General features: G+C 37.7%; 1 protein-coding gene across 5 annotated transcripts in view; it reads right to left on the bottom strand.

The window, feature by feature from the left end:
* Positions 1-24995, bottom strand: part of LOC129418730 (uncharacterized) — a 185081-nt gene extending 160086 nt beyond the window's left edge. For 4 of the 5 annotated variants that reach the window (XM_073853481.1, XM_055173586.2, XM_073853482.1 and 1 more), the window contains exon 1: positions 24754-24995. The gene's annotated coding sequence lies outside the window, so the exon portion shown is untranslated. Of the gene's footprint in view, positions 1-11537; positions 11586-24753 lie in introns of all 5 variants that reach the window. The other variant, XM_055173587.2, reaches the window with a different exon arrangement.
* Between the last annotated feature and the right edge of the window lie 941 nt (positions 24996-25936).

Genomic DNA, 25936 nt, shown 5'->3' with positions numbered 1-25936 from the left:
CAATTTCTAAATGTGGTTCAGGATACAGTAAATAAAACACTGTTGCCACAGATGTTTTCATTTAAGAATTCCAAAAATACATCTTAATAATTCTGATATGTGAGTATTGGGCTATTATTAGACAAGAGGGTGAAGAGGAGTTGCAGGCCTAAGAATAGAATCAGGAAATGACTCAAACGTGTGCAACCACGGAAATCTCTGCTTACATTGCTGATCAACTGTTAAAGCACCAGATGTCATACTCATTATATCAAGTTTTTGGCCAGATATGAGCTCTAATTTAATATTACAGTAAAATCAATCATCCTATTTCTATTTAAAGTTCCCCTTTGGTGAAATATTTTTTGTTGTTTATATGTCTATGTTATGCAAGTACATCATTCAACACCGTTGCTGAGTATTTTCTCCACAAATCTTTCCAAAGAAACTCTCAAAACCACGTTTTGAAATCACCACAGTTTCCTACGTCCTCTTCATCCTCCAACACATCAGCACCATTACACATTATTATTCATATTACATATTAATATATATGGTCCGAGTTATATGACTGAGTAGAGGCAGGGAACTAATTTGCATATTTACGCATCCAGCTATACTAAATGGGACTATAATAAGTTAGATTCAAGCTGCTTTACAGCATGAAGAAATTAGTGTCACAGGAAAAACTTTTACTTATGTTATAACAATGCTTCAAAATGAGTTTTAAGTAGGGCTGTCATAATTAACACGTTTATAACGTTCATTTTAACGCCACTAATTTTATTAACGCCGATTATGGTCCAGCCTATAGTTGAATGAACAGAGACGCAGACAAATGTGACCCTGTCTAAATGAGTCAAAGGTTTTCAAAGAAATAAGAACATTAACCAAATCGTCTAGCAAATTCAATGCTCTAAATGCTCGTTGGACATCTGAAATGATCTTTATTTATACGTCTGAGGTGTAAAGTTAGCGTCCTCCTAATGCTTAATCGAATACAAAGATGCGTCTCAATTCATTTTGGTTTCGCTTTTATGCATGACTCAAGCCGGGTACACACCAAAAGATGATCGGGCTGATTTTGGGCCGATTTCCCTCCTTCTGACAATCCTAGCTATGTCCCGAGTATCGCGAAGGTTTCACAGATTATCTTATCAGATTGTCCCTTCATGTGAGGTGTGTTAAGATTGTCCGAACCTGCTCGGAAGAACGTCGGAGCCGCGCCGATCGCGAATCGTAAATATTCAACATGGTGAATATTTACGATCAGAAATCCTGATGTGTGTGGGGAATCCCGAAGACAAACGCGAGCATGCTATTAAGATAATCACGTGAAACGAAACCATATCCAATCAGAAAGCGAGATGAGGGAAGACGGAAGCAGTCATGGCGCAGCACAAAGGCCGCTTCTCAATCCGTAGGTCACATTTCCAGGCTGCATAGACATCATCAAGACTGTCTTGTTTCAGAATATTAACAGTTATAAAATTAACTATTATTCCTAGTATCGTATATTGTTGTAATATACTTATGACTTGCGAATGTAATGCTCAGTTAACTTGAATAAACCAGGTTTCATGACGTATGCAGCCTGCATATGCGACCTCCGCAGGCTACAGCCTTCGGATTGAGAAACGGCCAAAGTGAAGTTGATGTGGACAGCAGAGATGGAGGATCAGCTTGTTGATTTGTGGCAACAGTACAAATGTTTATACAACGTGTCTTGTAAAAATTATTCCAATCACTCTCATTGAAATGTCTTCCTGCATATCGTCCGCCATGCTTATTCTGAATTCTCGCGAGATTGAGGGATTTCCTGTGTTCACAGTTGAGACTCTGGTTAAAAATCTGTTTGTGTGTGGTGTGCTGTCTTTGACTCATAATGGCACACCACACACTATAGGAGCAAAACTTATACTTTGACAATCTTATAAGATGTAAAAAATCTTCTGGGGTGTACCCAGCATTAGAAAATAGACTGCAGGACTTCCTTGATGTTAAAAGAGTCATTAAGAGAGATAAAGTTCGATACCTGATTAATGTTAAAGAGTTATTAAGAGCGACTCAAAAGCGATCTTCCTCACGCTGACTGACTGACATCTGAAGCGCGTGCACACAGACGCGCGAGTGCGCGACCCGGATATATAGACATCTACACAAAATTACAGTTTAACAGATATCTGCTTTGATAAGAATTCACGCAGGTAGGATCTATAATCTGTTATGTCTTAAGTAAATGTTTGGTTAAAGGATAATTCCGGTATTTAACACTTTGAGTCTCATTTCTGGTTTGTTTTGGATGAACTACAGTGATGGACACAGAAATTTTGACAATGGGTCGAGTCTCGACTTTTCGACTGGTTTGGAGGCGTCTCTTGGCTGCTTCAGGGTGGAGGTCAATGGCCATGCACGGCATGTCATTGGAACAGCGCTTGGCGTTCATTTTCGGAACTGTGCTGCTCACCGAGTGGTTCGTGGTGTTCGTTGATGATTAAAAACAAATATATTGGCGCAATGTATGATTTCAATCCGTGTTATTTGCTATAGTGGAACTATTTTTTCAGATACCTCACAACCGCGTATATACTTCCGCTCTATATTTGAGTCTGAAGCATGAATGAACGTAGTCCAACAAACTGTAATAAAACGGCAGTATACTTTCAAAATCAAGTTTATTTATAACACTTACACCATCGAATATGTTTTTTCATCGGCAGAACAATAAAGAAGATATTTTGCAGAAAACCCAGTGCTCCGTCATGCAAGTCAACAGATCCGCACACTTTAAGAGCTAAAGCATATATATCCAATACAACAGTAATCCCCCATAACTCTGTGTGACATATTGACGTCTTGTGAAGCAAATCCAATCAGTTTTTGCAAGAAACTGAACGTTATTTACAACACTATTAGCGTGAATGCCAAAGCAGGAAGCGTGCTTTCCGTTTGAGGCGATCTTCCACTGGTGTCGTTTGGTGGCTGTTGGCTCTGGATGTTGGTCTCTCTGCGCCACCTATAGAGCGGGAGTGTGAAGCGCACTTCCTGCTTGGCAAAAGCTCTGCATTAACGCTGTAAAATATTTATATATATACTCGAATCTCAAAACTGAAAATTGAATGTCAACCCACGGAACGAATATTTGAATATTCTGGTCCAGCCCTACAAATATGGGAAAAATTTCTTCTGAGAGCCTTCTGAGAGCCCCTTTTCTGTTTCCCGGCGGCGGAGTGATATATCAGCGAGCATTGCGTCTTCCTAGAGAGGTCAATGGAATTTTACAAAATGCCAAATAAAACACGACAGAAACTGTATTTCTCTACACAACTTGTTTTTAATTATCAACGAACACCACGAACCACTCGGTGAGTAGCGCAGTTTTGAAAATGAACGTTAAGTGTTGTTTTAATGACATGTTTGTGCATGGCCATTGACTTCCATTCTGAAGCAGTCAAGAGACGCTTCTAAACGAGTCAAAAACTCAAGACAAGACCCATTGTCAAAATTTCTGTGTCCATCACTGTAGTTCATCCAAAACAAACCAGAAATGAGACTCAAAGTGTTAAATACCGGAATTATCCTTTAACTGTTTGGTAAAAATATCTGATGTGTAACATTATATTAGATCACTTAGATTTTAAGCAGCTTGTCACAATGTCAATCAAACAAAAGAAAAAAAAAGTTTAACATATAATGATGATGTTTTTGCTTTGTGTGTGCTAAATCTTATAGTTTTACCAGTGATTTTAACGAATGGATGTGGTAATTGTGGTAATTTTTGTGGTTCTGTCATATGTTGTTATATTCCACCAAATCATGCATTGTTCTATGTTTTAATAGAGAATGTCAAAATATGAACTATTTTTGGAAATTTGCTCATTCTGACTCAACCCTGCCAGTACATGTCACAAATGATGCAGCAGCAAACAAAAATGGAGAAAGAAAATTATTCTGAAAGGAAAATTCATATACAAAACAATGGCTTGATGGTTCTGTTAAAAATGTAAACAGGCTGTTGTTAACATACATTTGCATAAAGCATCTATATGCATATATGATTAGACTATTAAAAACCTGAAAAGCGTTAAATTAGGGAAAAAAAGGATTAGGCCTTTTCTTTCATTGCCTGATGCAGAAAGACTTGCCCATGCCCTTGTAACCTCTAGGGTTGATTATTGTAATGCCCTATATCTCGGTCTACCGGCAAAGTCTATTAAGCGACTGCAACACATACAGAATTCAGCTGCACGTGTTCTCACACATACTCCTTCCCGTCAGCCTATCTCTGGGGTGCTTAGGAACTTGCATTGGCTTCCAGTCCATGCTCGTATCGATTTTAAAACTCTTATTTTAACATACAAGGCTGTACATAGAACTGCACCTTCATATATATGTGACTTAATTACTCCATATGTGCCCTCTCGATCTCTTCGCTCCGCAAATTCTTTCCTTCTGAAACAGCCTTCTTGCAAACTAAAGACGATGGGTGAAAGAGCCTTTTCCGTGGCAGCCCCTAGGTTGTGGAATGCACTACCAGTAACTCTTAGGCCTGCCCCAACATTAACAAGTTTTAAAAAGCAGTTAAAAACCCATCTTTTTATGATGGTGTAGGTGTCTGATTGTGACACTGGTTGTATTTATTTTATTTTATTTATTGTTGTATTCTTATTTTTGTATGTATTTTCATTTTTTACTTTTGTTTTATATTTGATGTAGCGCTTTGGGTATAAGAAAAGCGCAATATAAATAAAATGCATTATTATTATTATTATTAATTAGGGTAAATTTAGAACAGATAAGAATGTGAGATCAATTTGCGATTAATCACGAGTTAACTCATAAAATCATGTGATTAATCTAGATAACTTTTTAATCTATTGACAGCCCTAGTTTTAAAGGCGGAGTCCACGATGTTTGAAAGCCAATGTTGATATTTGAAATCACCTAAACAAACACGCCCCTACCCCAATAGAATCTGGACCTTCTGTTGATAGACCCGCCCCACACATACGCAACCCGGCAAGGATGTCGGTTAGTAGACACGCTCCTTACTGCTGATTGGCTATAAGTGTGTTTTGGTAGTCGGCCCGTCTTCTTTTCCAAAGCGTTTTTCAAACATCGTGGACTCCGCCTTTAAGTGATAAAATGATCACCTACAGGGGGACTTTAGAGAGTGTTTTAAATATTTCAGAAAACCTGGGAACTAACATTGTAAAGATTAAAAGTATTTATTCCACAGGCAATATTTTTTTTAATTATATTTTAATATAAAACAGTACACAAAATATACTTGATAAACTTGACTCGATGAAAAAGGTTCTTAAAATTGATTGTGCATGTGAAGTGTGGGAAGAATCAGGGATGACGCCAAACAAAGCTCAAATGCATCACTACCACAATACAACTGCAAAACACATTACTAAATTGCTGACTGCCAAGCATTTATGGAGCCAACTGACGCATGTAGTGAAAACTGGGGGCGGATTATGACTTACAAATGCCTCATGGCCAATTTTCTTCAACTTTTACTCCTGTTTTATTTTTTTAAACATTTTAAACAGTTTTTTATTAAAATCATATTTATTTTCTTTTAAATGTTACTTTAATTTTTCACATATCTTTGCTTTTATTGTGATGTTATTGTGTGTCTCTTATTTTAACATATTTTTTTCTTATAGATTGTTTTCTCATTTCCAGGTAAAGCACTTTGAATGACCTCAGTGTATGAAATGTGCTTTACAAATAAACTTGCCTTGCCTTGTCTTGCCTTCAAGGCCCTGCAACCCACCCACGTCAACTTTTCTTTCTTTCCAGAGTGTATACTTTGGCACACGTAAATAAATTATACTTTTAATTACATTTGTTTTACTAAACCCCTGAAATAATTCAGTCAACAACTGAATCAATCAGAGCTCAATAACTCAATCTTAGATTCGCAAGTGAACAGCATAAAAAAACTGAAAGAGCTTTTTTATAAGATCACGCAGAGGATTAGGATCTTAAAGGATAATTCTGGTATTTAACACTTTGAGTCTCATTTCTGGTTTGTTTTGGATAAACTACAGTGATGGACACAGAAATTTTGACAATGGGTCGTGTCTTGACTTTTCGACTCATTTAGAAGCGTCTCTTGACTGCTTCAGAATGGAAGTCAATGACCATGCACAAAATGTCATTAAAACAACACTTAACGTTCATTTTCAAAACTGTACTACTCACCGAGTGGTTCGTGGATAAAAACAAATATATTGGCGCAATGTATGATTTCAATCCGTGTTATTTGCTATAGTGGAAATTTTTTTTCAGATACCTCACAACCGCGTATATACTTCCGCTCTATATTTGAGTCTGAAGCATGAATGAACGTAGTCCAACAAACTGTAATAAAACGGTAGCATACTTTCAAAATCAAGTTTATTTATAACACTTACACCATCCAATATGTTTTTTTTCATCAGCAGAACAATAAAGAAGATATTTTGCAGAAACCCCAGTGCTCCGTCATGCAAGTCAACAGATTCGCACACTTTAAGAGCTAAAGCATATATATCCAATACAACAGTAATCCCCCATAACTCCGTGTGACATATTGAAGTCTTGTGAAGCAAATCAATCAGTTTTTGCAAGAAACTGAACGTTATTTACAACATTATTAGCGTGAATGCCAAAGCAGGAAGCGCGTTTTCCGTTTGAGGCGATCTTCCACTGGTGTCGTTTGGTGGCTGTTGGCTATGGATGTTGGTCTCTCTGCGCCACCTATAGAGCGGGAGTGTGAAGCGCACTTCCTGCTTGGCAAAAGCTCTGCATTAACGCTGTAAAATATTTATATATATATTCGAATCTCAAAACTGAAATTCGAATGTCAACCCACGGAACGAATATTCGAATATTCTGGTCCAGCCCTACAAATATGGGAAAAATTTCTTCTGAGAGAAACCGAGCGAAAAAACTACAACCACATGTAAACAGACCCTTTTCTGTTTCCCGGCGGCGGAGTGATATATCAGCGCGCAACGAGTCTCCCAAGAGAAGTCAATGGAATTTTACAAAATGCCAAATAAAACATGACAGAAACGGCATAAAAATCTGTTTTGCATCTTCTATTAAGGCACCGTGCACCACGAGATACATTCTCTTCTGTGTCTTGTTGTTTGGAGCATGGAAAAAATGTTTTCATCGAATACTTATGTCACTTATTATAGCTTGGTCTGTCTTGAGTATGTGGGTCACATGATTTGCTTCAATTTTTTTATCAATTGGTCTGCCTGACCTAAATCCAACATGTCCACCGGTGGTGCAGGACAGTCAGATTTTGTGGTAAGTGAATATATATTAATCTTAGTTTTCTTTGTTAAAAAACTAATAATAATACTTCTAATATTAGTATTAAAATTAATATGAGATTAGGGTATAAAAAAGGGATTAACCACAGTATTGTCTATGCATCTTAGCATTTTAACTGGATATTTTCTTTAATGGCTACACAACTCATTTTATGGTAGAAGGAATGAGGGGGGTTTGAATTCTGAAAAACAGAGATTAAGATGAAGTTTTTGTGACAGTGCAGCAGTGCAATAGAAACAAGAAATGTGGGGACTTTTCCTCATGTCAGGCACGCATTCCCCTAAATTGCAGCAGATGACAGGCCTTTGCATGAAACAGATATAGTTTCTTTCTTTACACCATTTCAGCATCTATGGCTATATCCATCCAAGTTTATTCATACAGGTTGGGGGAGGGACAATTTGGTATCTCCAATTTAACCTAACTTGCATGTCTTTGGCCTGTGGGAGAAAACCCAATCAACAAATGCCTTGATACGCTTTTCTCTGTTCCTCTTTTAAAATCAATGTGCTGTCGATATCTCCTAGAACAGACTCGATGGCAGAATCCAAACATCTAAATTCTCCAGCGACAGCCGTCTTTGTTGTAAACTGATTCAACACAAGCGCTCTATGGTGACGTGGTTGATTACGTTACTGTTGATCATCTGTCCATCATCGTATAAAGCCCTCCCTGACAATTTGATTGGTTCGGCCAGCTTTGGTTCGAGCATAGTTGCAGCACAACGGAGCGACACCAGACCGAACTTCCCGACTGTTGAAATGTTGTGTTCAGCTGTCACACAGGCTAGGAGAACATGCAAACTCCACACAGAAAGGTCACTGACTTTACATTTAGGGGTAATTGAGTATGCAAAATTAATAAAATGCTAAATAATTTACCAAATTGTTTTATCTAAAATAAAACAAATGTGCAGGTGGAGGAGGAAAAGCACCAATGAAGCCAATGACGACATTCAGAACTGCTTGTTCTTAGTTAGGCCTACTTATATTTAGTTATTAACATTTATTGTTACTTGTAAACCTGTTGTTTACACTGTTTAAAATGGATGAAACAATATGTATGGCATGTTTTAGGGGGGAAGTCAGAATAACAATTTTTGCTGCAAATGAAAAAATAAATATTGATGTCCTTTTTTATACTTTAATAGGGCAACGTATCCTGGGAGATACAACTCATAAAATTTGAATATATCAAATATTTCAAAAAATTCCAATGAACATCTTTTAGTGGCAGTTTACATTAAGAAAAAAAGTAAACACACTGAGCAAGTTTAATACTCTTTGTACAACAAATCATCTAATAAAAGGATTTGCAAACATTGCATTTTCACTCTTTTCACTTCATCTTCAACTATATCTACCAATTAAACTAGGCACTAGTGACTCTTCATTAGACCGTCTGTTTTCATGTCTAAATGAAGTCAAGTCCTGGATGACAAACAACTCACTGCAACTAAATGAAAATAAAACTGAAGTGCTGCTTCTGGGTCCTGCTGCTAGCGACAACTCTGTTAAAACACAATTAGGTCCTTTAAGTAAAAACCTGCATAATCACGCAAAAAATCTTGGTGTTTATTTTGACCCCCATCTCCAATTTGACAAACACATAAATACAGTTGTAAAGGGTAGCTTTTTCCAACTTAGATCTGTGGCAAAAGTAAAACGCTTTCTTTCTAGCAAAGACCTTGACATTGTGATCCATGCACTAATCTCGTCACGATTGGACTACTGCAATTCCTTGTATGTTGGTCTACCACAATCCACATTTAGCCTCTTTCACACAGTAATTCTGGTAAATTACCATGAATTTACCAGAATGAATTTACCAGTAAATACAAAAATGTGCTGTTCACACACGCAGTGGCGTTCCGTTATTTTCCCAGTAAGACATCATTCACACATCAGTATCAAAATACCGGTAAATTCGTTGAGAAAGCGGAAGTACCTGTAGCACGCGGCGAGCTCAGTGTTGTATTTGTAAACAATCCACGTCGTTCATAACCACGGTCCGTATTTTGTTGTTTTCACGTCTGTGGTAAACAGTCGCGAAGTTGCTCATGACCAAACAACATTGAATGAGACGACGTCAAACCGAAAATGAGTTTTTAACAACAGTTTGCACTTTAGGCTTCACAGAGGGCGTGCTAAGGACGTCGGCAATTCGGCGGTAAGCTGTTTTAAACAACTTTGGTGAAGAAATGTGGACGTAAACTTCAGGTGTGCTCAACTTTCAAGCAGCATGTGTGTGGAAACGTCAGTAAACAGTGCGGGGGTAAACGCGTCATCTGTATTAAAACGCTATGATTGGCCCGAAGCTGTCAGCACGATCTGACGTCGTCCGTTCTAAATGCCGGTAATCCTATAATTTTCGTTCACACATAGCGCTTACTGGTAAATTACTGGTAATCTTACAACCTGTCTTACTGATAAATTGGGAGCACTGATTTACCGGAAAGGTTCTGTTCACACATGATCTGTTAACTGCAATTTACCAGTAAATTACCAGTAAAGACGGTATGTGTGAAAGGGACTATTGTCTCGGTTGCAGATGGTTCAAAACTCTGCAGCCAGATTGCTGACAGGAACTAGAAAAAGATGATCTCCCCTATCCTTGCCTCATTGCATTGGCTACCCATAAAATTCAGAGTCGATTTTAAGGTTCTTCTATTCACATACAAAGCATTGCACATTATGGCCCTGGATTATATTTTTGATCTTATTAAACCCTACACAGCTGTCAGATCATTAAGATCTTGTGATCAGTCACTTTTATCTGTCCCTCAATATCGCTGCAAATCAAAAGGTGACAGGGCTTTTTCTGTAGCCGCCCCAAAGCTCTGGAACAGTTTACCTTTGGGTATTAGGACTTCTCCAACACTGGGGGGCGGCTTCCCGGACAGGGATTAGACTAGTCCTAGACTAAAACATTTTTAAGAGGTCTCCAAACTGAAAACAACTTGCACTTATATATCTTAAAATACATCAGTGCCCTTTGTTTTGCCTCAAAATGCACACAGGTAATGTTTTTAGTAAGACATGTTTGTAAAAACTAGTTTTTTTTCCTAATTAAACTTGGGCGTAATCCTGGATTAAGCTAATCCCTGTCCGGGAAACCGCCCCTGGGTGTTTTTAAAACAAGTTTAAAGACTTACTTTTATACATTAGCATTCGAATGATGTTGGGTATGTATATGTAGTTGTGTATGGGTGCGGGGATGTGTATATGTATCTATATGTGTGTATATGTATGGGTACCTAATAAATTGTGTTCTTGTACAGATCTCTTTATATACATGTGCACATCTTTTTATAATTTGGCACTTCCAACTATGTATTTACAACTTTGTCTGATTGTCTTGATATTTAATTTTATCCTCATTCTTGTTTTTTATTCCTTTCTATTTCTAATTCTTTTATTTTTTTACTATTTTATTGTAAAGCACTTTGGATCAACTACAGTTGTGTTAAATATGTGCTATATAAATAAACTTTGACTTGACTTGACTCTTTCACATCAGTTTGCATTTCTACATGACAACTCTTAAGCTAACTTTAGCAGTTTATCTAACTAATCATTGTACTTGGTTGCCTCATTCAGTGTTTCCCACAGGATTTTGAGAGACTGTGGTGGTGATGATGTCACCCGCTAATTAGCATATATGTGACGTCATCATGTCGTGTTTGCGTTTGATCTAGTGTTGGCACCTGAAATATGTTTCACTTCTACTTTTTGATCTGTATCTGTATTTGATCTGTATTATGTATCAAATTATATTTTAAGCCGAATTAAGCTGTTTTAAATAGTGAAATAAAAATGTAAATGGGAATCATGAAAATTCTATTTGTGGGGGCCAGTGTTGATTCTGTGGTGGGCCACCACAAATAAATCAATGTATGGGAAACACTGCTCATTACTCGACAACAATCCAGGTAAGAAAATGATGCAAAAATATGATTTAAAAATACAATGATTATTAATATATCCAATGTTAATGTGAGGTTACCTTTAATAAAGTGGTCACTGTATATTGTATATTGATGGCTGCCTGCAATTGTTTCCCCTCAATGGGGACAAAGGCAAATACGTTTATGGCACAAAACTGCATTCTGTAGAAGCATAGCCCCGAATAGTCTCCTTGTCGTTTAGTGCATTTTATTGCAAAACAACTTTTCAGGATTTAGGGTAAATAAAAGAAATGAGTCATTTCCTTACCTGGGGCCAACCGCATATAACGCTCTCTTGCCCTCCAGTGGGGCACTCCTGTAAGTAAGTGACATCACATAAAACAATAAATTGTCGAGCCCTGACATGTATGTGCCTCATGACAGCAGCACCTCCTTCTCATTTTGAACTTGGAAAAACCCAAGAAAAAGGGTCCTTTGTCTTCTGTACAAAAAGTAGGCCTACAAGAAATTATGCGGGGGAGTGGACACAACATCTCTGCCTCGTAATTCCTTCCTACAATCATTTATTCATTTATTAATTCATTCATTCATTAATCATTAATTAAAGGATTTGTCCATTTTCTTAAAAAAAAAATCCAGATAATTTACTCACCACCATATCATCCAAAATGCCGACGTCCCTCCTTGCTCAGTCGAGAAGAAATTATGTTTTTTCAGGATTTTTCTCATTTTAATGGACTTCAATGGACCCCAACACTCTTTTTCAACTAAGTTTTTAAGGACTCTAAACAATCGCAAACGAGGCATAAGGGTCTTATCTAGCGAAACGATTAGTCATTTTTGGCAAGAAAAATAAAACATATGGACTTTTAAACCACAACTTCTCATCTATCTCCGGTCCTGTGACGCGCCAGTGCTTTTTGTTCATCCACCGCTGTCTGCATTTGGGTTCGTCCTACACACCATCATAACATTAAGTGCATCTTCTTTATTTGTGTAGAAAAATATAGGCTATAATGATGTATAATATAATGTATCTCTATAAAATAATAATAATAATAATATAGATCATGTACAATATTATACAACAGTTCTTTCTGGTTCTCGAATCTGATTGGCTAAGAGGCGTGCAATATTCTACTGATAACGGCACAGTAACCGCTTCACCTTTCGTATCATTCCGCCACCTAGTGAATGGAGGTCCTCTAAACAGGCTCATCTCTGAATGGAAAACTGCAGGCACACACAACCGCACTGTTTTGAATCACTCTCCGTGTGTCTCATTAGTTCACTAGCTCGTAAATCACTCTGTGAATCCCCAATCGGAAGTTATTATTCCGTCAGAGATCAGCGCTCTTGGATGTTACATTAAAGTTAATGGGAGTAATGTCTTGTCACATCATGTGGACAATTAACACTTGGAAAGAGGAATGTAAACACTTATTTTTGTTCTGGAGCTATATCTCTTATCAGAACGCGAAAACACTGTGGAACTGCAGGTAAGCCCCGCAGCTTTTAAATGTGGACATTGATCATTTATTTTATCGTGACGTGACTGTTAAAATATGTTATGAGATATCACCACTGATATATTTATAAGCAGCATGCAAAAACATCTCTCTGACACTTATAAAAAAACAGTTTTATATAGTACTGACAAGAACAAAGTTTAATAATAACCGAGTGCTCGTATCGCGTTAAGATGAAATGGTAAACCAATAGTAACATTATAGAAGTATAGTTTTATTAACTTTTACCTCGCGCCAAAACAATAACAACACAAAAGACACTAAATATGAATAAGAAAACAAGTAACAGTTTTATCATGACACCAAATACTGCTGATTTGATCTCATTTTGACCATCAAAAACAAACAAGGCCAACATGAGAGCCAGGGAATCCCTGTCAGAGATGTAGCCCAGAGAGGGCGGTGGTCAGCGGGGCGAGTGAACACTGACGTCCGATCATGCTTTGGTTCTCATACGCAGGCCAGCTGACAGTCTTGCCTGGGCCCGGGACAAGATAATCTTGGAGGGCCCCTCGGCCCCCCCTACTTTTTACTGGTAACAAGCCATTTGGCATTATCAGATTCATGACCCACGAATATTGCATTATTATACATTGTATTCAACATTTATATAGTAAATAAATGTAGTACTGACTATATGCTGACACAAAATAACTTTTATTTATATAACGTCAACCCCCTCTTTTAAAAACCTCTATTTTCTGCTCTTTTCTTCTCTTTTCTTTTCTGAGCACTTGTGCTGAGTCTGACGAGATATTTTGAGCGTACTGAACTTCAAATCAAATGACATCATAAAATTTTGATCAGTGGCCAAACCATTTTTGTGTTGGGCGGGGGGTTTCTTGACCACTATTTCAAGTATAGGAAGAAAACAAATACAACGTTTTTTTATGTATCTCAAATACAGTCACCTCCATAAATATTGGAACAGAAGCACATTTTGTGTTATTTTAGCTGTTTACCAAAATGCATTCCAGTTACAGTCATATTATGAATATTGTCTTACAGTGCACACTCTCAGCTTTATTTTGAGGGTATTCACATCCATAATGGCTGAAGGATTTAGGAATTACAGCCATTTAATATGTAGCTCCCCCTTTTCAAAAGTAATGGGACAGTTGACGGGTATTGTCTATTTGTTAAATAATTTCCTCATGAATGACAGATGTTAAAGGTCTGGAGTTGATTTTAAGTGTGGTATTTGCATTTGGAAGCTGTGGCTGTGAACCCAAATCATTTGATTCAGGGACATCTCCATGCAAGTGATACAGACCATAATTAGGTTTCAAAAACACAACAAATCCATCAGAGAGATGGCAGGAACATTAAGAGTTGCCACATCAACAATTTGGCACATCCAGATAAAAAAACAACACAGTGGTGAGCTTAGCAACATTAAAATCCTGTATGTCTAAATAAATGGGATAACAGTGGTGGATGATCGCATTATCCTCTCCATTATAAAGAAAAACCATCATAACTGTAACTGGAATACATTCTGGCAAACAGCCAAAACAACACAAAATGTGCTTCTGTTCCAATGTTTATGGAGGTGACTGTATTGGATTTTTTTCCACAAATATGCCTATTTTCTTTATTTTTTAACAATTGCAGTGTTTCCGACAGGATTTTGACAGACTGTGGCGGCGATGACGTCACACGCCGATTAGCATATATGTGGCGTCATTGCGTCGTGTTTTACTCTTGAATCTGTCACATTATATTGCATTTTAACACAACTGAATGCTATTTTTACATATTATTTGTTCTGTTGTCTATAAAATAGTGACTAAACAGGACCCAGTAACGACCCAGTGACTCATTGTTAATGTATGTTAATGTCAATGTAAATCCAATCTCTTTCTTTAACTGCTGCTAAAAACGCGACCTCATCTGACAAAATCATCATACATTTACATTGAGGCAGTACTGATGTTGCTCTTCTCATCAGTGTTGTTGCCTTATGAGCGCTTTTTTATTTTAAACACGAGTGGTAGTTTTATTGTATATCATCGCGTATAGCGCAAACAATTTGTTGCAAATTCAGAATATGAGAGAATACACGGTTAGTGTTACTACAGAACACGTGCACGAGCATACCGCATCATAGGTAGGGAGACAGCTCGGACACAGACTCACACCAGAACGGGTATGTGTGGTAATGCTGACCTTTTGTTTAATTCACTCATGATGAACTCGATCAGCCATCTTCTCTATAAGTGACATCCGTGACTGTTGACGTTTACGCGAAAAAGAAAGTAAAAGGAACGCGGAGTTAAAATACTTTTGACTGTAGAGAGAGCCGCGCTGTTTCCAACAGGAGAGAGAGGGGAGGGGCGCGCGCTGTTGAGGCGCTGCATGCAACGAGAGAGGGAGGAGGGAGGCGCGCTGAGCGCTCACTACAATGAATATAGTAGAATTAAAATGTAAATGGTAATCATGAAAAATCTATTTGTGGCGGCCAGTGTTGATTCTATGGCAGATAAATCAATGTATGGAAAACACTGAATTATTCCATAGGTTCCAGTTCTGGGCCCCCCCTCATCCTGGGCCCGGGACAACAGACCCGTTTGTCCCCCCCTGTCGGCGGGCGTGCTCATACGTACCGAATCTCACTAAGCAAACATTCAAACAGGCGCTATCTTTACTAATCGACTGTAGATTTAAATATAATACACATATATTCTCGACTGAACTAATCTTAAAACTACACTTTGTGACCAAGAAACGTTAATATAAAGAAACGCCTATCCGTCCATTCAGTTATTATGAGATTCAAAGCAGCCGAAAGTGTTACCTGTCATTCTGGCCGCCCTCAAATCCGTGGCGGAAAAAGTAGTTCTCAAACAAAGAGGTTTTTAAAATATCTCGTTGTTTTCTAGTTTTCGTTTTTCAAACGTGTGCCGTCGAACTGTTGTATAAAAGCAATATCGCTCTCGGAGTCATGTGATATTTAAGCAATATCGCTCGAGTAGGAGTGTGATATAGCTCTATATCATCACGAGCCAGCTGTGATTAGGCCAGAGGCACGAGGCCGTAGGCCGAGTGCCGGAGGCAATCACAGCCGTGATGATATAGAGCTATATCACACGACTCCGAGAGCGATATTGCTTTTATACAACAGTTCGACGGCACACGTTTGAAAAACGAAAACTAGAAAACAACAACGGAGTTATTTTAAAAGCCTCTTTGTCTGAGAACTACTTCTTCCGCCACGGATTTGAGAGCGGCCAGAATGACAGGAAACACTTTCGGCTGCTTTGAATCTCATAACAACTCAATGGACGGAAAAGCCGTTTCTTTATATTACCGTTTCTTGGTCACAAAGTGTAGTTTTAAGATTAGTTCAGTCGAGAATGTATATGTATTATATTTAAATCTGCAGTCGATTAGTAAAGATAGCGCCTGTTTGAACGTTTGCTTAGTGAGATTCGGTACGAATGAGAACCAAAGCATGAGCGGACGTCAGTATTTACTCGCCCCGCTGACCACCGCCCTCTCTGGGCTAAATCTCTGACAGGGATCCCCTGGCTCTAATGTCAGCCTTGTTTGTTTTTGATCGTCAAAATGAGATCAAATCAGCAATATTTGGTGTCATGATCAAACTATTACTTGTTTTTTATTCATATTTAGTGTCTTTTGTGTTGTTATTGTTTTGGCGCGAGGTAAAAGTTAATAAAACTATACTTGTTTAATGTTACTATTGCGTTCCCATTTACTCTTATAACGCGATACGAGCACTCGATTATTATTAAACTTTGTTCTTGTCAGTACTATATAAAACTGTTTTTATAAGTGTCAGAGAGATGTTTTTGCATGCTGCTTATAAATATATCAGTGGCGATATCTCATAACATGTTTTAAGTCACGTCACGATAAAATAAATGATCAATGTCCACATTTAAAAGCTGCGGTGCTTACCTGCAGTTCCACTGTGTTTTCGCGTTCTGATAAGAGATATAGCTTGAGAAAATGAGTGTTTACAATCCTCTTTCCAAGTGTCCACACGACGTGACAAGACATTAATCCCATTAAGTTTAACGTTACATCCAAGAGCGCTGATCTTTGACGGAATAATAACTTCCGATTGGGATGCACAGACTGATTTACGAGCTAGTGAACTATTGAGACACACGGAGCGTGATTCAAAACAGCGCGTTTGTGTGTGTGTCCAGGTCTGTGTGTAGGTGCAGTTTCTCCATTCAGAGATGAGCCTAGAGGACCTCCATTCACTAGGTGGCGGAATAATACGAAAGGTGAAGCGGTTACAGTGGCGTTATCAGCACAATATCGCATAGCTCTTAGCCAATCAGATTCGAGAACCAGAAAGAACTGTTGTATAAAGGTCTATATCATCAGGGCTGTGATTGCCTACGGCCTCGTGCCTCTGGCCTAATCACAGCCGTGATGATATAGAGCTATATCACACTCCTACTCGAGCGATATTGCTTAAATATTGTAAGGCCAATTTCATTACCTCTGGTTTGAAATAATTATTGCAATCATTTAGTGTCACCTCTAAGGGGACTAAATAAAGTACGTTTAAAATTGAGCAAACATAGAGCTTTTCTTTATAGCACCAGAGAACAATTTGTTATTTTATTAAACAAACTTTAGCCCTCAAGTAACGTGTTATTTCCACAATGGCATGTCTTTTCTGTCTGTGTTTGCGCGTTTACAATTATCCAATTGAGTGTGCACATTTATATTTTACTGTTCGGTTTAATTTACTGTGCGTGCTCTCTCTCTCATGTTGTGTGCAGTGCGCACCTCTCTCTCTCTCTCACATAACTGAAAAGATGACGTTGTTGTGCAAGTTTTGCAACCCACTAAGCAAACAGACAAGCAAACAAACCTGTATACGCTTGCCTGCCGTCTGGCCGTCAGACGTTAGATATGAGACGTCAGACGTCACGGTCATGTGTAGGAGCTGCGCTCAAATTTGCCCTGGCGGACGTATTGAAATTGATACATATTTACTCTGCGACCGGATGCACGTCCGGATAACGTACATGCGGATAAACGTCCAGATAACGTACGTGTGGATGAACGTCCGGATAACGTACGTGCGGATGAACGTCCGGATAACATACAAGCGGATAAACGTCCGGATATTAAATACTATCATCATCATCTTTACTTACCATTGAGTTCTTAATTCGAGATATAAAAACCAAGTTTAAAAAGATGCAAAGAAAAGTTATTAATAAAACATTCATGCATTAAGAATGAATATTTATTTATTTTTTATTTGTTATTTATTTATATATTTTATGCTGTTACTTTATGTTACTGTTCTTATGATGTCTTTTAAGTGTTGCTTTATTGTTGTTTTTTAGTTGTCTGTTATATGTTTGAGGAACTGTGAACTTGCCACTGAAACCTAATTTACCTAAGGGTATAAAAGGAACTTGAACTTGAATATCAAACTATGTCTACTATTTAAAAAGTTTAGTTTTCAATCACTTTTGAAGGCTGTAAAAGCACTAGACACTAGCAAACAATGAAAACGTTTGTTTGTTTGTTTATATAGACTTTAGATAAATTCTTCACGTTAATATTTTGCCTAATGTTGTGAAAAGTGAAAGCCAAATCATAAACACATTTAGGACAGGAATTACAGAATTACTCCTGATGAGATGGCACATGCTGTCCTGAGGGATCTCCTCCTAGACCTGGATTAGACCATACGCGAGCTCCTGTCTATATGGTACTACTTTATGGCTTCAGATACATGAGGTGCCAGTTGGATTAAGGTCTGGGGAATGTGAAGGCCAGTCAATGGCATCAATGCCTTCATCGTCCATAAACTGCCTACAGACTCTGGCCAAATGAGGTTGCGCATTATCATGTATCAGGAGGTCTGATACATGATAGTGCACTGCACCAGTATAAGATCTGACAATAGATCTGAAGATTTCATCTCGATATTTCATAGCAAGTAGAGGATTGTGAGACCCTCTGAGAATGGTCCTCCCCTGTCTAATTGCCTGTCTAATACAGTGAGATATATATATATATATATATATATATATATATATATATATATATATATATATATATATACACACAAATAAATTAATACTTTTTGGACAACTCATAACGGACATGTTTGCATTGTTGAAGTGTTTGAAGTGTTTACATCGTTACTTAAAACGTGAAGAGAATCTGTAAGATTGTACTGTTTATATATGTGCTATATTGAATAAATGTGCCTTTTGGTAAGATGTTTCTCAATTGATTATTTTAACTTATTTGTCATTAAAAGTGTAACAGCTTTTAACATGTAATTATAATTTAAAAAAATTTAGGCCCAGATGTACGTAGCTTCACACATACATAGTATCACACGTTCATTGGTCACGACTTCTCCTCACGGAAAAGTACGCAACCATCGGCACAACTGATTGCTTAGTTTGCAAAGCAGATGCATAAGCCACACCTCATATACATGCAAAGTCAATGCAAAGCCGCAATCAGACGCATCCTCGCATGGGGCGATGCGAATGACACGAATTGTTCAATTGTTCAAAAGTTGAAAATATGCAGCTCAAGTGAAAAAACTCAGAGCAGCTTCAAGAACGCGCATGCAGGATCATTTGACACTGTAGAGATTTTTGTGTGTGTGTGTGTGTGTGTGTGTGTGTGTAAAATAATGTATTTTGATTACACAAATCAAACCTATCCACCTTATTCCTGAATGCGGGCGCCGCCATCTTTGAGCTCATATGGGTAAAACTTCCGGTGAGTCACTACAGCTAATGGTAGTCGTATTGCGAGGGATACGAGTCTGCCGTTTTGACTGGCATTTTAATGCTAAAAACTCAAAAACTCAAACTAGTCGATTAAAAATTGCCGTTTAAAAAAAACACACACCAGACGGACAGTTATGACATTTTAAACCATCACCTGAAAAGGTTAAAAACAAGAAGTCTCTGTATATTCCATGTATTAAACACTCGACTGACTGTCCCACTGTATAGATACTGGTATGTCTCTGTGCTTTTATACTTGCGCATTGAAGACCCGTCACCCCTAAGGAACAACATGAAATGATTGAATATATCTTCATATGATGTATCATTCAGGACACTTCTTAATTTCATCCTCACACTGGCTCATACATGAAATTATGACCGTAATCATCATGGAAAATGCGGGATCCGGTTCAGTGACAGCACGCACCGGAAGTCGCATCCATAATTTGCGCAAAGCATCATGGGGAATAGGAATAGTGTGGATAGTGATCGTTTTACTAGCTGCTGAACAGCATAGGGAATCTCTATGGCTAATTTCTAAGATATGTTGCTAATACACTACAGTACTGTGTGTTGTACCTTTTATTGTTAAGTCTTTTTGGGTAGCCAATCTTATGCCTAGAATTATTCAAGGTTGTTGATTCTTTTAACTTCCTTCAAAGTTTGATCAGTTGTGCATAATGACATGTGCAACAAATGGATATAGGGCGTCAAACTCATAGACTTGCATCATTTAAAGTTCAGACACTCTTTTTAAAATATTTTGGGTCGGAAACTTATCAAATCCCATCAGAGGTCCAGAATGTCATTGAAACACACCAGTGGCTTTGCTGTCATCACTATTAAACATGTTACCCCTCAAAGTACCCCTCCCTACAGAGCCCCCACATAACAAATCACAATTTAACCCCCCCCCAAGCTGTAAACCTATAGGGGAAACACTGAACACTGATTTGCTTATGACCGTTGACCAGTATATAAATTATAAGGCCCATACTATCATGTGCGACTATAAGAACAAATAAAAAAACATCCATCCAAATTCTGTAAGTGTTAAAAGTAATAATCAATCCGATTTGTATTATAAACAAATGAGATTATTATCTTTTGGAGTCAGATAAAACTACTTAAATTACATAATGCCAAAACGTCATCTGCAAGCGCCAGAAAAGACCGAACGTGCTAGAATCCTTCACCATGCCGTTGGTTTCCACAATTTGGGCCAACTTATGGATGGGTGATATAGTTTTTTCCCTTACAATATATAGGCCTAATACAGAAAATCTTATCATATAAAATATAATCATGTAAATTTTATTATATTAACATTAAAATTATAGCCTAGTATTTGATTATATACGTGATATGTGTGGTTTTAGTTGTTATACATTTTTTTGTACATTTTGATAGGAATTTTGATAGAAACGTTTTGTTGAATCACGATTTGTTTGTCAAAACATCTGTACACATATCTCACACACAAATTTGTGCATGCGCATGCTTAGTGAATGAGCCCTCTTTTTTTAAAAGTGAACTTTTTAAAAAGGTGAAGAATTCTTTTGTGAAAAACCCAGACTTTATTAGGGTTCCCACACCTCAGTTAACTTCAAATTCAAGGACTTTCCAGGTCCAATACCCTCAAATTGAAGGACTAAATGTGGAGACACATTTCAAGTGAGAGCAAGGTTACATCGTGTTAACTTTTAAGATACGTTGTTACAGTTCCCTTTCGAGGGAACTCGCACTGCGTCACTGCAGTGACACTTTGGGGACACCTCCAAGGGTAAGTGCGTCTGAATGTATATCAAATTCAACCAATGGTAAGGCTTAACTAAAAAGACAGGGTGATGCAGGAACCAGAAAGTATATCGCTATCTGAAATATTGCCAAAGACGGCGTTACAGGGACACAGGAAGTATGGCAAGGGAGATGCAGCGTCTCGTTCCCTTCTCAGGGAACAACAGTTACATACATAACCAGAGATGTTTTTATGTGTCAAACACAACGATGCAAAAAAGCATTTTGGTATGAATCAACATTCATATACAGAAGATATAAGCATTTAAAGTCAAGAGTTTAGCACGTGTGCTTAAAAAGTCTACAATTTTTATGATATTATCCTACACTACAAAGGAGATAATATGGATTTTTTTTAACCAGAAAACTTTTTGCATGAAATTCAAAATTCAAGCACTTTCAATGACCTGTATCTATGTATGTATATTTTCAAAAACTTCCCAGGGCCTTGAATTTTTTTTACCCAAATTCACAAACTTTCAAGAATTTTAAGGCCCGTGGGAACCCTGAACCAGTTGAGCTCTATGATGACAGGAAAAATCTACTAACTCGTTTCTGTTGCTCCCACTACGATTTACAGCCCCAGTCCTAATACATTATTAATTTTTAATAGCATTTAAAAATGATAAGTATAATAATCTTATCGTTATTATTAAAGGTGATGAACTAATGTTTTAGAAGCATTTTAAAATTATTAGTATCTTATCGTTATTATTAAAGGTGATGAACTAATGTTTTATGTTGCGCTGACACCTACAGTAGCAGCATAGATGCTGCATCACACAGCTGTGATTAACTTACCAATATCTAAATTGCTAACTGAATAGCAGTATTAAACACAACAGTGCTCGCCCACTTGTGGTTGTTCCTTGTATATTTCTTACACTTTTTAAGAAATACATAGTTTACAAACTGTAAAATGCTGTGAAACGCTAATAATCAGTGTGTTCATGTAAGTCTTATGAATTTAAACATATTTTCCTTTTCTTTATTTCCAAAGCTAATAAACTGAGAATTTTTTTATATATACCTAATGCCATCTAATAAAGACTCTGTATACAGATAGTGACCATTGACTTCCATAGTAGGAATAAAAAATATGATGGAATTTAATGGGTACCGTCAACTGTGTGCTTCCCATCATTTATCAAAATATTTTCTTCATCATTTATCAAAATATTTTCTTCACCATTTACCAATAAACAATACTTTCAAAATATTTTTTCCTACTATGGAAGTCAATGGTCACTATCTGCTGTGTGTTTGCCATAATTTCTCAAAATATCTTATTTTGTGTTCATCAGAAAAAAAGAAATTCATACAATGATGACAGAATTTTCATTTTAAAGTGAACTATCCCTTTAAGTAGATATGCACAGTAACTGCAGATCCGAGATCTCCCCATGAGGGTGGGGGTTAGGCATGCCCTGTCATTCGTTCAATAGGGCTTGGGCGTCGTGACGTCATTACTTGTCGTTGCGGCCATGTTGGTTGCCTCCTTTACTGCTGCGCTCCATGCTGCGCTCTGCTTATAGACATACTTTCTCTCAATTGTGTGTCTTAATTTAATTAATTTGTCGTTATTTTTTTAACCATGGTAAACCGTTGCTGTATTAATAATAAAGTAACACATTAAAAGTAATTTACATTAAAAATGACAGATTACAGAAAACTTCATTATGTTTTATTCAATATCGGAAACCAAACATTAACCTCAACCCCTCAGTAATGTATATACATGACATATAAATGACATTTATATATACGACAGTGAAGTATAACATCTGAATATTAATTTATATAGCTTAAGTCAACATTGAACATAAGGGAACTGTCCCGGTGTTGTGTCGAAGTCTGTTCCCCCTATGTTCCCCCTATTTTTCCCCTTCAGTGTAGTGTTTTTATGGCGTTTTTATCACGTTATAGGTTTTATTATTTATATATTTAAAGTTTTAATGGCTACTGAGATGTATATGTGTGCATTTCTGTAATGTATCTGTATTGTTCTTAATGGTAAGTCAATTATTTTTACAGTATGAATCATATTATATGTATAAAATTTATTTAATTATGTATGCAAACATTACATTTTTAAAACAACCAGTTAAGGAAAAAAATAAAAAGACAGGCTATATTTTAAAAGAAATACCCTAATAGAAAACTGTCAAAGTATGAAATATTTAATAAATTGTATTATAAAATACATGATATTATGCCTTTTTAGTATAACCAATTCAAATCTTTAATCTTTCTAAATGTAACGTGATGAAGACGCTATAAAAGCACGACTACACTGGAGGGAAGCATGGGGGGAACTGAGTTCGACACAACACCGGTTTACTCGCCCAAAATACGGGAAAATTTCAACATTCATCTTTCAGTTGCTATCCCTCTGCTGACAGCAAAAACTGCTGCATTAACTAAGCTAGTTGTGAAGCTAGGTCATACGTGACTTTGCTTACAGATTGGCGTGAAATCGTGCTCTCACAACAACCACGCTGTTATCTTAAAAGGCTCTTTATTAACTCTTTTTTCATATGGATCCTAACCGTTAATAGATCCGATTTTGTCCACATACCGGTCCCTGCTTCCCTGTTTAACGTATCCCAGTAAATTCCACACCCTTTTCCGGATTTTAACATCTTTTTTCTTTCTTTTAATTCTCCCAACTCCGCCGCTTCTCCTCGTTCAACTTGCTGTATATTTACATTCGCGAGGCCACCAACATGGCCGCGACGTCCCAGAATGCAACGCGGCGCCCAAGCCCTATAGGAAACTCCTTTTTGGAGTTTCCTACCCTCATTTTTGAAGATCTCTCCGGGACGCAGTTACACTTTCTCATCTGACAAGAATGATTGTGATTTTTTAACAAGCCACTAGATGTCAGCACAAGCCTAGTTATTCCCGGAATACGGCGTCAACAAATACGTCACTGGCCAAGAATTAAGGCGTATTCGACTGCGTGCGGCACTGCGCAGACAGATCACCCCATGACATCAAAGTATCGCGAGACTGCTTCGAAAGCTGTGATGTAACACACATTTTTATGTCTGTCCAGCGTCGCATAAAATCCAAGAGACCTACTTTGTGTAGAAAATAAAGCAATGCATCTAAGAAAGTGAAGTTACGACACAAGGTCGTGTTTTGCGAATCCCTATTTTTGTGTAGAGTAGCCTACAGCTGTGGTTGGGAGATAATAAAAATAGTATGCAAACCACAGCATAGACTTACACCATAGTCAAACTGTTTTTCATAAGGGCACATTTTAATAAGTGAAAGAATGTTTCACATCTAAATCTCTTGGACTGGTCTAAATGTGATGTGTGTGCTCTTAGTTCAGACGTGGCACAGCAGATAAAACCAACCCACATATACATTACATACTGTATATTCATATGACATTATGAGTTATAGACATATAAGCGATACATAAGCATACCTGATTGATCTCTCAAGAAGACGAACCCTGTGGGGCAGCATATCCATTGCACAAGTTCACGCCCATCTTTCTCTCAAAACGCTTTGAAATTTATATTCTATTTATATTCAGCTGGTGCACTACATTGTCGTTTTCCATGCATCCTTGACTTCGTTTTAACTTCTTAACAGAAATAAACTGATTTTGGTGGATGACGCAATGAGCTTGCTAACCCCCTGAAAAAAAACACGACACTAAAACTTTCTAACCAATGAGGTGTCAGTTTGCTCATGTCTGACTATCAAGTTTGATCGCCTTGTTGTGAAGCAACCTAAACAAAATCATTTAAAAAATTGCAATATTTTCCTCATTTCAGAACCAATTGCAAGTCTTAAAAACAAATGATTTCAGGTCTAAAAACGCCCCTTAGTAAGAGATTTTTGTGTTATCCCTACTGCAAAATACAGCAAAGACCAACATAAGCTGGTAGCTGGTTTTAGCTGGTAGATAAGGTGGCAGTAGCTGGTCTAAGCTGGTCGTCCCAGCTTGGCAAAGCAGGTCAAGCTGGTGGGTCAGCTGGTTTCCCAGCCTGACCAGCTAAGTCCAGCTAGACCAGCTTGAAAAGTTACCAAAACACAGCTAGATGAGCTTGCTACACCAGCAATACCAGCTAAAACCAAGCAGGAAGACCAGCTAAAACCAGCTCACCAGCTTATGCTGGTCTTAGCTGGATTTTTGAGTAGGGATGGCACACATAAAGTGTCCTATTAGAGACATTAACAAAATAGATTTCCTGAAATAACCCATTTTTGTGATTGAGGTTTGGCAGCATCAAACCAACATGGACCAGCATGGTAATTATGCTGGTCTATGCTGGTTTGATGCTGGTTTAGCTGGTCGTCACCAGAATACCAGCACCAAAACACAAATGCTGGTCTTGCTGGTATGACCAGCATGGAATGCTGGTGCTAATGCTGGTTTGGTGCTGGTTTAGCTGGTGCTGGTTTAGCTGGTGTTCACTAGAAAACCAGCACCAAAACACAACATATGCTGGTCTTGCTGGTATGCTGTTTTTTCAGGAGGGCAATATGTGTTAGCATCACCAAAGTCATGGGTTTGAATCTTAGAGAACACAAATACTGATAAAATATATAGTTTGAGTGCACTGTAAGTCACTCTGCCAACCCTGCTGAAAAAAACAGCA

This window comes from Misgurnus anguillicaudatus, chromosome 15, assembly GCF_027580225.2.
Source record: "Misgurnus anguillicaudatus chromosome 15, ASM2758022v2, whole genome shotgun sequence".
NCBI classification, from domain to species: Eukaryota; Metazoa; Chordata; class Actinopteri; order Cypriniformes; family Cobitidae; genus Misgurnus; species Misgurnus anguillicaudatus.
The sequence above is the reverse complement of the archived record's forward strand: the minus strand, read 5'-3'. Positions and strand labels throughout refer to the sequence as shown.